The 13,490-nt window shown below is 34.4% G+C and overlaps 1 pseudogene; it reads right to left on the bottom strand.

Annotated features, from left to right (window-relative positions):
- Positions 1-11,901: 11,901 nt before the first annotated feature.
- LOC114098303 (olfactory receptor 52P1-like) lies at positions 11,902-12,853 on the bottom strand (annotated as a pseudogene).
- Positions 12,854-13,490: the final 637 nt, after the last annotated feature.

Here is a 13,490-nt window from a genome sequence, read left to right as displayed (position 1 = left end):
CAAGACTTATCAGACTCCAACACAGTTTTCTTGTGAAGGACATTGCTACAGCATCCAGGCATCCTGTATCTTTGCACAGAAACTTTCCCAGAACCCAGGCATTTGGTGTCTTTGCACAGAAACTTCCTAGCCACCATGCATGCCACAGTCACAAAGCTATCAAAGACCTCAATCTCAAACACAGAACCACTTCAGATACAAAAAAAAAGAAAAAGATATAGCCAGAATATCCATTAATTATCACAGAAAACTATACTCAGATTCAATTGAATTATCTTTAGCTATTTATACTAAAATTGAATATGATCATATTACTAGAATGTCATTTTTTTCTCTGGAGTGACTGTGTGTAAGCCTGTTGGAAATTAAGTGTGTGTGTGTGTGTGTGTGTGTGTGTGTGGTGTATGTGTGTGTGACAGAGCCAGAGGAAGAGAGATACAGAGAAAGAGAGACAAGATAGAAAAGAGAACTAAAATCTGTGATAAAACATTTAGAAAGCCTGTGCTGCATTCCTGGACCTATTTAATTGCCTCATAACTAAAAGGACAGATTTGAAAAACTTACATGAAACCACAACTCTGATTGTATGTATCTAAGTAAGAACAGAGAACAGAAGAAATAGCCCACACACACTGATGACTGAATCAGAAGCTAGAGCCTGGGAGCCAAAATGCTCAAGCTCAGTGGCTCTGTCTCAGTGTCCTTGGTGCTGACACTGACTGGGATCCCTGCACGGAATGCGTGAACTTCTGGATTCAGATCACTTTCTGTATTATGTGCATAATTATTCTATTTGGGAATCCCCTGCTCCTAGTTCTTGTCAAATACAATCTCCATGAGCCCATGTACCACCTTCTGGCTTGAAGTAATAGGTATTGCTTTCAGTACCTGTATCCTACTCAAAGTGCTAGCCATATTCTGGCTCATCTGCCAAAAATAGACCCTTGATGCCTGTGCCTTGTAGATGTTGTTCATCCATGCACTCCACTGTAATGAGTTGGGTATTTTTCTGGTCATGCCACTGCATGCTATGTGGAAATCAGTAAAACTCTGAGATCTGTAACCATTTTTACTCACCAATTTCTCACTCAAATGGTGGTTGGGGTGACACTCAAAGCCATATTCTTGTATCTCCAAGTCTCATGATCTTCAAATGGTGTTTCAAAGTCTTCAGGACCATGTGGTCTCTCATTCATACTGGGAACATGTGGCCATGTTAAAGTGGGCAGCACTAGATGTTTGAATCAATAAGATACTTGGTCTGTTTGTGGCTTCAGTTGACTTGGATTCAACTTGGACTTTACTGCGGTCTCCTATATTTGAGTGTATATAAACTGTCTCCAAGCTGTCTCAAGAGGAAGCTGGACTCAAGACCTTGAAGAACTGCAGTGCCCACACCTGTGTCTAATGTCAGTTTTATCTCTTGACTTTCTTCTCCTTTACACACAGGTTTGAGTTCCACATTTATTCTTCTTTCATGTTCTTCGACCTAATTTTCCTTAGTTGTCCTACAGTTGCTTAGCCTTACCATTTATGGAGAGAGACAAAACAGGTTCAAGATCAAGTGTCTGATATTTTCCACCCTGAACTTGCTCCTTGACTTCTCCTTTATCTCATTTATTTCAAAGAGCAATATATGACTGAAAATTCTTGTTGGTGTTGAGTGTCAGTATTTAATCAAGTTCATAGAATACAAGTCCCAGATCTGAATTCAAGATAATAGCACTTTGACTCTTTCTTAAATGCTTTCACTTGTTTTGGTTACAAAATTAGTTTTCACATTTAAACAAAAGATAACATAAAACGCAAAGTTATTAATTTTAATAGCTTGATTAGTTTTCAGTAATTGACTTACTTAAAAAGCAAAACTAAATTATAATAGTTTGGCTTCTTTTTCAAAATATCAAGTGGCATTGATGCCACTGTGTATGAATTTCAGTTTAATGTATCTTAATTCTATTGAATATGAAGCCAATCATTTGTACCATGATCTTTTATTGCATTAATCATAAACATTTTCATCATAAAGCATTGTCATTTTTAGATCCCTGAATATCTCTTCTGAATTATGATTATGATTATTATATAAGGATTAACTGAAGAATTGCATTTTAATTTGGCATTAAAATATAATAAAACTTTCATCTTTTTCCAAATATATTTTATATGGATCATAACAGAAACATGAATGAAGGAATTATTAACATAAAATTGAACTCTGGTAGGAAAGTTTCTTTGAAGATAAAGAAAGAAAATATGGAAAGATTAACCATCAGCCTACTTTTTTCTGATAGTATTTTATATGTGGTTCATGGGAGTGATTCATTTTTTTCTCAACCTTTCACCTTCAGTCTGTGGATGTCTTTTCCTGTGAGACAAGTCTCTTGAAGGCAACATATTGTAAAGTCTTTTTTTTTTCCTAAACCTATCTGCCAGTCTATGTCTTTTAATTGATGAATTTAGGCTATTCACATTCAGGGTTATTATTGAAACATGTTTGTAGTCTTGATCATTTTGGTTTATTTTTGTTTTTTAGCTTGACTTGGTTTCTCCTTTGATTGGCCTTTCCTTTAGTGTGATTTCTCCCTTTGCAGATTTTCATTGTTGTTTTTTATTTCCTCTTCCTGGAATATTTTGCCAAGAATGTTTTCTAGTGCAGGCTTTTTTTTTTTTGCTGTAAATTCTTTTATTTTTTTTTTTAATCATGACAGGTTTTTATTTAATCATCAAATCTGAAATTTTATTTTGCTGGATATAAGATTCTTGGTTGGCATCCATTTTTTTTTACAGAGCTTGGTATATGTTGTTCCAGGACCTCCTGGCTTTGAGGTTCTGGGGTAAAAAAATCTGCTGAGATCCAAATTGGTCTCCCCCTATATGTACTCTGATTCCTTTCTCTTGCTGTCTTTAAAATTCTATCCTTATTCTGTATGCTAGGCATTTTCATTATAATGTGCCTTGGTGTACATCTGTTGTATGTTTGTACATTTGGTGTCTTGTAAGCCTCTTGTATTTGATTTCCCAATATATTCTTCATGATTGGAGAACTTAGTTATATTACTTCATTGAGAAGATTGTACATTCCTTTGTTTTTAATTTTCTTGCCTTCCTCTATCCTGATAAATCTTAGATTTTTTTTAAATGTTATCTCATAATTCTTGGATTTTCTGTTTATGGTTTGGGTTTTTTTTTTGTTTGTTTTGTTTTGTTTTACCATCTTCACTGTATGGTCAACTTCACTTTCAAGATTATATATTTTGTCTTCCTTGTCTGAGGTTCTGTCTTCCAAGTGACCTAGTCTATTGGTGATGCTTTCTATAGAGTTTTTTATTTGGTTCATTGTTTCCTTCATTTCAAGGATTTCTGTTTGTTTGTTTTTCAGAATCTCTATCTCTTTCTTTTAGAAATCTTTTGCTCTCTGTTTTTGCTCTCTTACCTCTTTGTTGGTATGATCAATTTGCCTGTATTTGCCCTCTTAGGTAATTCTTTAATTCACAGATCATTTTAATTATGTACATTTTGAAGTCTTTCTCTGATATTTCATCTACTGTGCTGTCAATGGATTCTATTGTTGTAGAATCTTGCTTTGTTTCAGACACTTTCTTCCCTTGTTTTACATGTTGTCTATGTGTCTTTCTCTCTTGCAATGCAGATCTGAGGTATTGCAGTTTCTACCCTATAATCATGTAGTGTCCCTGCAGGTTACTAATACTTCACCTTTAAGAGTGAGATCAATATTTATGGCACCCAATGCAAAAAATATGCAGCCATAAATCTATTAGCTTCTATTTAAACATTTACAGGTTTTTCACAATAAAGAGAAATTTTGAGTTTAATTATCTTCTACCATATAGCCAGTAGGTCTGCATAAAGGTTTACAGATGCTAATGAAGGACAGAGAGAGAAGGAAGGGTGGGGTGGGGGTGTAGGATATGATGATTATGAAGTAGGATGTGAGAATATAGAGGTATTAGATTATAGGACCAGTGAAAGTGTAATCAAAAGAAGTTGGCTATTATCAGGAGAAAAAAAAAAAAGAGAGGCGACCCCTTGCAAGGATCCCTGTTTTCACTGCAACAGGATGATGTCTGTTAACACACCTAGTAGAGATAACTCTGTTGCCATCAGGACCACAGGGACCTTGGTGATGATCTTCCAGGTCCTGCTTGTTGTCCCTAGATGGAAGTGGCCATGTCGCTAGTTGTTGGTGGCAGTAGCATCAAGCCTGTAGGTACATTTATGTTGGATTTCCAGGCCCCATTCAATGTCCCAAGATAGAAGTTGCCCTAACTAAAGATGATGGAGTTGGCAGAGGAGGTAACCCAAAATGGTGGTGGAGGTGTCCCAAAATGGAGGGAACCATTTTCAGGGAAGGGGCTGGAAAGATGAGCTGTGCGATGGCATTGGGCAGCCTGTTTGGTGATAACTCACTGTGGCATACAGTGATGCAAGAGGCAGCTCACTCCTTGCCCTGTCCGTTGTCCCCAGTTGACAGTACCACATGGGAAGGGTTAGGGCCATGGCTTCAGTGTCCCAAGATGGAGGCAGTTTGGTTGGAGCTATATGTTGGTGGGTATGGAACCACAGTCTACTCATGGGCACAGTGGAGCAACCACAGTGGAGCCACCACAGTTGCTCTCTGGGCTCCATGAATGTGAGGCGGGGCATACTGGTGTTCTGCCCTGGACTCTGTCAAAGTGAGGCAGGCTCCAGTCTTATAATCAGGTCTTTGATCCACTTTGAGATTACTTTTGCATGGGATGAGAGAGAGGGTTCTAATTTCATCCTTCTACAATTGGATATCCAGCTTTCCCAACACCACTTATTAAAGAGGATGCCTTTTCATGATGGTTCTGTAGTACAATTTGAAGTTGGATATTATGTTTCCTCTAGCATTTCTCTTTTTGTTTAGGATTTCTTTGACACGTTTGAGTCTTTTGTTCCTCTATATGAACTTTAGGATTGCTCTTTCTAGTTCTGAGAAGAACATCATTGATGTATTTATGGGAATTGTAAGGGTAAAAGAAATTGAAGTTAAAGCGTAAAAGTTAAAGGGTAAAAGACCGGGTGTTGTAAAGTTTCTAAGCTGCAAGGTCTGAGTTAAATTTCTGTAGCTGTTAAGACAATGCTTGGAACTGCCCAGTAATAAGGGCTCTGTGTGGTCGCACGTAGGCATTGCAGGGCCTGGACCAATCAGTTTAAATGTAACCCCCTCCTTAGGAATGACCTATCACTCCAGCCTGACCTGTTCCCGCCAATGAATGAACCAATCATGTTTAGGAGTTGTTATTCAATTTTCCTGTGCCTCATGATGATTTGTTCTGATGTATACAAAGCCCTCCATCCTCCCCAAAAAGTGTACTTAAGCAGTGCTCAGCCCCTGCTCGGGGCTCTGGGCTGCTCTCCCTTCTTGAGTGGGCACGGAGCCCCAGCATGCTGGTTCAATAAATCCCCCCCTTCTGCCAATTGCATGAGTGGTCACTTGGTGGTCTCTTTCTCCAACGTTTCGCGAGATCCTTACATTATGATATTAAATCTATAGAGTTTATTATATATGGCCATTTAAAAAATATTGTGCCTGGCCATACATGAATATGGGTAGTCTTTTTATCTTCTAGTATTTTCTTTGATTTCTTTCTTTAGTGTTTTATAATTTTTCTTGGATAGGTCTTTCACCACCTTTGTAAGTTTATTTCTAGTTATTTTATTGAAGCTATTGTTGATGAGATTGTTTTTCTAATTTCTTTCTCAGCTGGTATATTATTGGTTTATTGAAGAGCTATTGATTTGATTTATATATGTTAATTTTGCATAGTGCTACCTGATAAATTTATTCATAAGCTCTATTAATCTTTTGGTTGAACATTTAGGGTCTCTATAGAATTATATCATTTCATATAGAGATAATTTGACTTCTTTTTATATTTGTGTCACTTTTCTTTCTTTCTCTTGGCTAATTTTCAGCTTAAATTTAATAGAAGTGGTGAGAATGGACATACATTTTCTATTCCTAATTATAGTGAAAATGCCTTCATTTTCCCCATTCATTCAGTATGATGCTGGCATTGAGTTTATCATTTATAGCTTTTATGATATTGAGGGAAGTTTTTATCCCTCTTCATGGTTTTTATCATAAAGGGGAATTTAATTGTTTCAAAAGCCTTTTTTTCTGCCTCTGTTAAAATGATCATGTGATTTTTGTCTTTAGTCCTATTTATGTAGTGTATTACACTTATTGAGTTGCATATATTAAACTATCCTTTTATCCCTGGGATAATGTCAATGTGACCACGGTTTATAATCATTTTATTGTGTAGTTGGATTTGATATTCTAATATTTTAATAAGGATTTTTGCATCTATGTTTATCAAAGATATTGGTCAATACCTCTCTTTCCTTGAAATATCTTTTTTTCTAATTTTGTTATCACAGTGATATAGGCTTTCTAGAAAGAGTTTGAAATAATACCTTCCTTTTCAATTTTATGGAATAATTTGAGGAGTATTGACATAAGTTATTTGAAGATCTGATAAAATTCAGATGTTAATCATGTAGATCTGGAGGATTTCTTTCTTGAACTCTTTATTTTTGCTTCAATATCTACTTTTAATTGGTCTGGTTAGTTTTCTATATCCTCTTAGTTTAGTTCTGTTAGGCCACATATGTCTAGAAAATTTTCAATTTCTTCCAGATTTTCCAATTGATTGGAAATATATTTTCAAAATATCCCTTAATGATACCCTGGATTTCAGTTGTATCTTTATACTACACCACCAATTTTCATCTCTATCTTTATTAATTGTGTGTTCTTTTTTGGTCTATTCATCTAGGAGTTTATCAATCTTGTTCATTTTTCAAAGGACCAACTCTATCTTTCATTTATCCTTTGTATTTTCTCTTAGATTTTATTTCATTAACTGCAGCAATAATCATTGCTATATTTTTCTTTACTAATTTTGGAATTGGTTTGGTCTTATATTTTTAAGACTTTTTTCCATTTATTTTTATACTAGCTAGGGATTGCAGTAGAAAGATGTACAGAAGTGGTGAGCAGACTCCTTTTTTGTGTGTTTGTTTAGATCATTGCAACACATGCAGTTTTTAAACATTAAATATGTTGTTAGAAATAGGCCACTCTTGTAGTAGATGCTCTCCACCATGTTGAGGGGCTCCCTTATCTCTATTTTATTGAAATTTTATTTTTTAATGTATAAATGTTATATGTTTTCAAATACTTATAATATTTTAATTAATATGATCATATATATCCTCTCTAGCCAATTAACGTGATAATGACATGAATTGCTTTTCTAATATTGTGCTAGTTCTGCACAATTAAAAGAATTCCTACTTTGTGATGAAACATTATTTTTATAAATTAGATATGATTTTGAACACTCGTGTGGCTTTCTGCATCTATTTTCATGAGGATGTATTAGCCTCATGAGATGCATAAATTCATATTTCTATTTCTTTTTCTGTATGTTTTAGTAAACTGCATCTTCTAATACACTCTTTTATAATCATTATCAAATATATGGGCATAGAGTTGTTCAAACTATTCTTGTCTTTTCTTTTATATACCCATTGTGTTGAGTCTTAGTCACACCCTATTTTATTGCTGACACTATTTTCTTTTTACTATAATTTTCTTACTTTCCTAGCTATAGATTTTTTTATTTGAGTTATAGTTTTAACAATCAGTCAACAATACTTTGATAACTATATTTCTTTATTATATTCAATTTTATTGAAAAGTGTTGGAATATTTATTGCTTATTTTCCTTTTTAGGTTTTAAGGTTAAATTTTTGTTCCTTCTCTAGCATTTTAAGGTAGAAGTTTGAATTACTTATTATATGTTTTTCTTCTGCTATGATGTGTGAATTCAAAGCTCTAAATTGCCCTATAAGCACAACTTTTACTGCAAACCACATGTTGTAATATTTGATTCTTATTTAGTTCAAATATACATTTTAAATTTTCTCTTGAGACTTTTCTGACTTCATACTTCTATCTATTTTTATTAGTAATTTGTTCTCAATTACATTGTGGTATAAGAACATACTTTGTATTATTTTCATCACTTTACAACTGTTTGGGTATGTTTTATGTACCAGAATGTTGACTACCTTTTTGAATGCTGCCTTTGAACATGAGGAATAGTTTTATTACAATGTTGTTGCATGGAGATTTCTATAAATGTCCATCAGAACAAGGAGTTTTATTGTGCTCTTTGGATCACCTATGTCTTCACCAATATTTGTCTGATTGATCAATTACTGAGAGTTAGAAAACCAAGTCTTTAATTATAATAGTGTATTTTTCTGTATTTTCTTGTAGTTCTGAGTTATCCACATATTTTGATGCTTTGTTATTAGTATCACACACATTAATGAATGTTGTGACTGTTCAAACCATTAATAAATATATAATAACCACACTACTTTAAAAATTTTTCTATGATCTAAAGTGCTTAGTCAAAAATTAATATAGTCATTCTAGCTTTCATTTGGTTAGATATCATTGCATATATTTTGTAGCTTTACGTTAAACTTTATGCATCTTTATGTTTAAAGAGGACTTCAAGAAAGCAAAGCCCAGGACCAGAAAAAGTCTCAGCTGAGTTCTACCAGCTTTCAAAGAAGAACTAACACCAATCTTCCTCAAATTATTCCATTACAAAAAAGGAGAAAACTCTTCCAAACTCATTCTATGAAGGTAGTACCACCCTAATAACATAACCATACAAAAACACATCAAGGAAAGAAAATTCAGACCAATAACCATGAAGAACATAAATGCAAAAATTCTTAATGAAATACTAGCAAATTGCACGCAAAAACATATTAAAAATATAATGTACCATGATAAATAGGATTCACCCCAGAGATGCAAAGTGTATTCAACATACAGAAATCAATAAACATAATTCATCACATCAATAGACTTAAAGAATCATGATTGTCTCAATAGATATAAAAATGTCATTTTATATCACAACATACAGTATGCATTTATGTTTAAAGCACTAGGCTGTACCTCAACATTGTAAAAGCTATATATGCTAAACCCAAGGCCAACATTATTCTGAATAGAGAAATGATATAATTTCCTCTAAAAACTGGGACAAAACAGGGATGCCCTCTTTCATCACATCTATTTAACACAGTCTTGGAAACTCTAGCCAGAGCAATTAGACAGAAGAAAAAACTTAAAAGGATACAAATAGAAAAAGAAGAAATCAAACTATTAGTATTTGCTGCTGATGAATCTATATTTAGAAGACCTTCCCCAAAGGAAACTCTACCAGAAAACTTCTAGAACTTATAAATAAATTCAGCAAAGTAGCAGGATAAAAAAATGAACACTCACAAATCAGTTGCATTCCTACACATTGGTGATAAATCAGCTGAGAGAGAGATTATAACAATAGCCTCAAAAACTAAAATATTTGGGCACCAATCTAACAAAAGGGGTGAAAGACTGCTATAATTAAAACTACAGAACACTGAAGAAAGAAATTGAAAAAGACCTTAGAAGATGAAAAAATATTCCATGTTCTTGGGTAGGCAGAATTAATATTGTCAAAAATTGCTGTACAGATTTAATGTAATTCCTATTGAGGTTCCAATTACATTCTTTATAGAAATAGAAAAAGCAAACATGAAATTTACTTGGAAAAATAGGAGGCATAGGATAGCCAAAACAATTCTCAGCAAGAAAAGTAAAGCAGAAGTCATCAAAATACCACCACTTAAATTATACTACTGAGCAATGGTCACAAAAATGGCATGGTATTGGTACTGAAACAGACACAAAGACCAATGGTGCAGAATAAAAGACAGAGACAAACACACATAAATCAGTTATCTCATATTAAACAAAGGAACCATGAACTTGCATTGGAGAAAATATAGCTTCTTCAAGAGATGGTGCTGGGAAAACTGGAAAATTTATATGTAACAAAATGAAATTAGTTTCCTATCTCTCACCATGCACAAAACTCAACTCTAAGTGGTTCATGGTCCTAAGCATTAGAACAGAGACCTTGTGCCTAATAGAAGAAAAAGTAGGCCCAACTCTCCATCATATTGGCTTAGTAACCAAATTCCTCAAAAAGACCCCTAATGTACAAAAAGTAAATTCAAGAATCAATAGATGAAATGGATTCAAACTAAATAATTTCTTCACAGCAAAGGAAACAATGAAGAACATGATGAAAGAGCCTAAAGAATGAAAGAAATCTTTGCCACCTACACCTCAGATAGAGTGTTACTTTACCTTAGAAAACTTAACACCAATAAATAAATAAATAAATATTAAATAAAATAATCCGATCGATAAATGGGCAAAGAAAATGAACAAACACTTCACAGAGAAATGGTCAACAGATATATGAAAAATGTTCAACATCACTAGCAATTAAAGAAATGCAAGTTAAAACTACACTGAAATTTCATCTTGCTATAGTCAGAATCCTTGCTACAAAGCATAGGTTAATTGAGAAAATGACATTTTGAGGACGTTGGAAATACTGTTAATCCATCGTAACTTCATAAGCCACATTCTTCTACTGTCATGTCATGTACTGTCATATATAACTAAAAAAATGAAAAAAATAAACAATAAATAATGTGGGTTTCTTATACATAATACATGATTATTTACTATTTTATCCTCTCTGAAACTTCTTTTTTAGTTAGTATATTTACCCAATCAACTTTTAAAGTAGTTTTTCTTAACGTAGTTGAATTAATCCATGCTTCTAACTGCTTTCTGTTTATTTCATTTCTCTTTCTACTTTTTCTGTCATTTTGGAATTGACCATGTTATAGAATATACTGTACTAGAATGTGCTGTACTTATAAATTTAGAATACTTAGAATGCCAGAATATTTATAATACACTACTTTAAATTATTCAATGTTTTAGAGTTTACAATATACATTTAAAAGTAATCAAAATCCCCCATCCAATGCTGCCATTCTGCTTCATGGGTAGTGCAGGTGCCTTACAGTGGAGTTTGCAGAGCCCCTACCTCCCACGCATTATAATATGACAGTTTTTAATTTCATATTTCCATACCTTATGGTCACATAGACTTTTGTTGATACTTCTGCTTTGACCAATATAATGTATTGGTCAAATAATTAAAAGAAAAATTAAATATTTTCCTCAATTTTTTTTTTAGGATTTATCCTTCTTTACATGTTTTCAAATCCTGATCTGTATATGTTTTCCCTCTCTTGGAGGAATTAGTTTTAACATTTACATAGAGCAAGACACTCTTTTCTTCAGTGCTGTCTGTTTCAGGTAAGCCTATATGATTCTCCTGGTTTGCCTGAATTTCTGAATTTGTAATGGCAGTTACCCATGTCACTTTATATCTCTAGGTGGTTGAAAAAAAATAATTACTTTTCAGGTTTTTCAGATATTTTTCTTGCTATAAGAATGGAAATGACACTTTCCAAACTTTTCATATATTTAAACTGAATCAAATATCTTGCTTACACTTTATCTTCAATCTTTGCACAGAATATCTATGTAGCTTACTGCATAAGGCTTTAATTATATATAAAGATACATGAGAGGTACATATATGAATAAACAAGCATATATTCATAGGTATATAGGTATGTAGATATACAGATATAGATATAGCTAAACTATCATTGTAAAATTTACAAAGACAGTGAATAAAAATAGTTACATGCAACACTTTTAGTGATTTCCATAAAAATAACATTTGAAGACTGATAAAAATTATACAACATCAAATATCCTTGCTACAAAGCATAGTTTAATTGAGAAATTACGTTTTGAAGACAAGGTTGTAAATATTGTTAATCCATCATAACTTATAAGCCACATTCTTCCAACAAAAGATATAGTGAAATGTTTTAATGTTCAGAAATTTTCTTATTTAGGAAGAAGAGACCCACCACCCGGTCCCGAATCTGCTTGGTTTTGATTCCATACGCCAGGGGATTGACAGTGGGAGGTATCAGAAGGTATAGACTTGCAAAGATTATATGGACACTTGGAGGAACCTTCTTGCCTATGCGATGAGTTAAGAAGCTAAACAGTGCAGGTGTGCAGGAGACAAGGATAGTGCAAACGTGGGCAGCACAGGTGCCCAGGGCTTTGGAGCGGGCATTCTGGGAAGACAGCCGGAAGACTGCCTGGAGAAATTTGATATAGGATGTGGCTATGAGCCCCAGGTCCAATATCATCACTGAAAGGGCCATAGAAATGCCATGTTCTGTTAATGTGGGTGTTGGCATTGGCCAACTTCACCACAGCCATGTGCTCACAGTAGGCATGATTGATGATATAATTTGTATAGTGTGGCAGCCTCTTAATAAGAAAGGGACTGGGAATAACCAGAATTATAGCTCGACTCAAACCTAGTAGACCCAGCTTAATGACCATGGATGTTTTCAGAATGGTCATGTAATGCAGTGGGATGCAAATAGCCACATAGAGATCAAAAGCCATGGCAACTAGGAGAGCTGATTCAATAATACAGAGTGTGTGGATAAAAAACATCTGTGTTAAACATCCATTAAAGCCAATCCTGTGATCATTAAACCAAAAGGTGCCAAGCATCTTGGGGGCTGTGGAAGAGGAAAGAGCCATGTCATTCGCTGCCAGCATGCAAAGGAAGAAATACATAGGCTGGTGGAGGCTTGGCTCTAGCTTTACAGTAGCAATGATGATGCTGTTCCCCAGCAGGGTCAGGGCAAACAGGAGGAAGACAGGGATGCCGATCCAGCAATGAAAATCTTGCAAGCCAGGAATACCAACGAGGAAGAAAGATGAAATGGGGTGATGTGTAGCATTGTTTTCCATCTTGACACTTGAGGGGCTTGGTGTTCAGTACAATGTACAAACGCAAAACCCTAGTGGGCAGATATGATGACAAGAGTCTTCCATGGCACTGCTGATGTGGATTACAGACACATTCAAGAATAGTCTTTCTGAAGAGCTGGCTCTTCTCCAAAACTTCCATAAGTCCTCAGGTAAATAACATCACCATTTTGATCCCCATCATTTTCACCTATAAATAAGAAAATTAAATTATTTCTAATTATTTTCTTTATTGTGTAGTTTTATTTTATTAGACTCTTTATTTACAAGATTTATAAAATAGAACATAGTGACAAAATATATGCTTACATATTTTCTTACAATTTTTATGAATGATGGTATGTAGATGGATTTAAGAAATGCAACTGTGAAGGGCTAGGAATGTAGATCATTGGTAGAGCATTGCCTGGCACATGGGAGGCCCTTGGTTCAATTTGTAGTAAAAAAGGAAAAGCTCTGTTCCCAGGGAAACTTTATTCAAGGTGCTACTAAATATAGAAACACACACTTAGGCATAATGCACATGCATCTGTGCATGGAGGACAGTGAAAGAAAATATTTTGCAGCTGTGGTGCAGGGGCCAACTGCTAGGTGAGCTGATTACTGGCAGAATAAAGTA

The sequence above is a fragment of the Marmota flaviventris genome, chromosome 9 (genome assembly GCF_047511675.1).
Source record: "Marmota flaviventris isolate mMarFla1 chromosome 9, mMarFla1.hap1, whole genome shotgun sequence".
In the NCBI taxonomy this organism is placed as follows: domain Eukaryota; kingdom Metazoa; phylum Chordata; class Mammalia; order Rodentia; family Sciuridae; genus Marmota; species Marmota flaviventris.
The sequence above is the reverse complement of the archived record's forward strand: the minus strand, read 5'-3'. Positions and strand labels throughout refer to the sequence as shown.